General features: G+C 50.5%; 1 pseudogene; it reads left to right on the forward strand.

Moving 5' to 3' along the window:
• The first annotated feature begins 596 nt into the window (after window positions 1-596).
• Window positions 597-2,741, forward strand: part of LOC147119636 (uncharacterized) — a 52,740-nt pseudogene continuing 50,595 nt past the window's right edge.

A 2,741-nucleotide genomic window follows, 5' to 3' on the forward strand; every position in this document is an offset into this window, starting at 1 on the left:
TCACATCCGTTTACATCTATTTGTGCAGCTAATTCATCCACCTTATTACGAATGCTCCTCGCATTAAGACACAAAGTCTTCAGGCTTGTTTTTTTAACACTCTTAGACCTTTTAGAATTATTATTTACTGTGGCCATGTTTGATTTAAACCCTTGATTACTCTCACTGCCCCTTTTGCTTTTCTCCTTTCTGTCTTTTGCTTCTATAACTTTAAGTTTCTTTTTTTCGCCTTTTAAATTGTCGTCTCAGCAACTTATTCCCGAATTCCCTGTTTTTTCCCTTTGCTGAGTTCTCAGACAGGTTAACTTGCACCTTAGATCTTTTCACCTCTCTAGCTCCCACTGTCTCTCCTGCTCTTTATGCTTCTCCTCTCTCACCTGTTTGATTCTCAAGTCTGCGTGCAGAGGTGGGTTGCGTAAGCCAATATACGGTTCCCTTTGTCCAATTTGAACTTGCCGTCGTCAATTTGACTCTGGACCGAATCGACCGCTTTTCGGTACGAGTTACCTTCTGGACTGGCGAGGAATGATACCAAGTCAGTGGCAGGGAGCAGCTTCCCATGTTCCTTGTCCCTGGCATGCTCTGTCAGGTTAGCCATGCTCAGCAAACCGATCGCTCAACTACTGGTAGGAGATTAGTCCTACACCCCGCCGAGATTCTCCTTCCTGGATCGATAGCCTGGCCGAGAAAAATTACTGGGCCACAGATCTCAGGACACCAGTTCCACTGAACAAAATGTTTATTCATTGCTGTGCCAGTTAACCATTTCACTCCCGAGTTCTGAAATATTCGACTTTACCCGTGTTAGTGACAGTTATTATATTTCATTCAGGAACAGTGAGAGTCCATACATTACAGCATCAGAGCAGTAGTTAAACAAGGTGCAATCAAGGTTTATATTACCCATTGGGCCCTGGGTAGAAGACGCGATCTCCACAGGTCAACCCCCCATCGGACCTGGTCTCTAGGCTTGCTCATCCGCCCGGTGTGATGGGTGTGGGTCCTCCGCCAACCCGAAACCCTGCTCGGGGCGTCTGGTAGATGTTCCCAAGTTTCAGGCCGAATGCCTCTAAAACCGAAGTATTTGAGAGAGCACTTCTTATACTTCTTCTTCCCAGCAAAGCCTGTGGGGCCCAGTTAACCCAATCATTGACTCAGACCTGAAACCGCCCTGTCCAATTACAGGGATGCCCCGTCACAAATGATCCTGCCTGCCCCTGTCAGCTCCTCATCTCACGACACCCTGACATCAGCTGTTTCTGACCATCAAGACCTGTATGTGGGGTAGTTACAGCAACACAAAGGGAACATGTCTCCATCGGTAGAGATATGGTGTCCTTGCCGTTTGCCGATGTTTTTAATTCTCGGCAGATTTAACATTCCACACAGTGGCACCACATCTGACCTTGATAGTTGTGTCCCACAGACAAGCTGTCTGTTCCTCATTTTAAAATCTGTGTCAAGGGAGGCCCAAGGCCGGCATTTAAAATCGAACCGCTTCTACACAGGGCAGATTACACTGGTTTTAAAAGCCGGATTATAAGGGCAGCGACAACACAATGAAATCTGTAAACTACAATTAATAATAGAATCAGCTGATTTAGTTCATGTTAGTTAGCAGGGAGACTTACAAATTAAGATTTCCCCCTTACATCTCCAACCCCCCTCACCCCAACTCCTCTTTCACCCCTACTCTACAAACCCTCTCACCCCAATTCCTCCTTCACCCCCACTCTCCAAACCCCCTCACCCCAACTCCTCTTTCACCCCTACTCTCCAACCCCCCTCACCCCAACTCCTCTTTCACCCCACTCTCCAACCCCTCACCCCAACTCTTATTACACCCCTACTCTCCAAACCCCTCACCCCAACTCCTCTTTCACCCCTATTCGCCAACCCTCACCCCAACTCCTCTTTCACCCCTACTCTCCAACCCCTCACCCCAACTCTTCTTACACCCCTACTCTCCAACCCCTCACCCCAACTCCTCTTTCACCCCTACTCTCCAACCCCTCACCCCAACTCCTCTTTCACCCCTACTCTCCAACCCCTCACCCCAACTCCTCTTTCATCCCCACTCTCCAACCCCTCACCCCAACTCCTCTTTCACCCCTATTCGCCAACCCTCACCCCAACTCCTCTTTCACCCCCACTCTCCAACCGCTCACCCCAAATCCTCTTTCACCCCTACTCTCCAACCCCTCACCCCAACTCCTCTTTCACGCCCACTCTCCAACCCCCTCACCCCAACTCCTCTTTCACCCCTACTCTCCAACCCCCCTCACCCCAACTCCTCTTTCACCCCTACTCTCCAAACCCCTCACCCCAACTCCTCTTTCACCCCAACTCTCCAACCCTCATCCCAACTCCTCTTTCACCCCTACTCTCCAACCCCCTCACCCCAACTCCACTTTTACCCCTACTCGCCAACCCCCCTCACCCCAACTCTTCTTACACCCCTACTCTCCAAACCCCTCACCCCAACTCCTCTTTCACCCCTATTCTCCAAACCTCCTCACCCCAACTCCTCCTTCACCCCTACTCTCCAACCCCCCTCACCCCAACTCCTCTTTCACCCCTACTCTCCAACCCCCTCACCCCAACTCCTCTTTCACCCCTACACTCCAACCCCTTACCCCAACTACGCTTTCACCCCTACTCTCCAACCCCCCTCACACCAACTCCTCTTTCACCCCTACTCTCCAACCTCCCTCACACCAACTCCTCTTTCACCCCTACTC

The sequence above is a fragment of the Somniosus microcephalus genome, chromosome 4 (genome assembly GCF_052327205.1).
Source record: "Somniosus microcephalus isolate GS21.2 chromosome 4, FLI_Smic_1.0, whole genome shotgun sequence".
Taxonomy (NCBI): domain Eukaryota; kingdom Metazoa; phylum Chordata; class Chondrichthyes; order Squaliformes; family Somniosidae; genus Somniosus; species Somniosus microcephalus.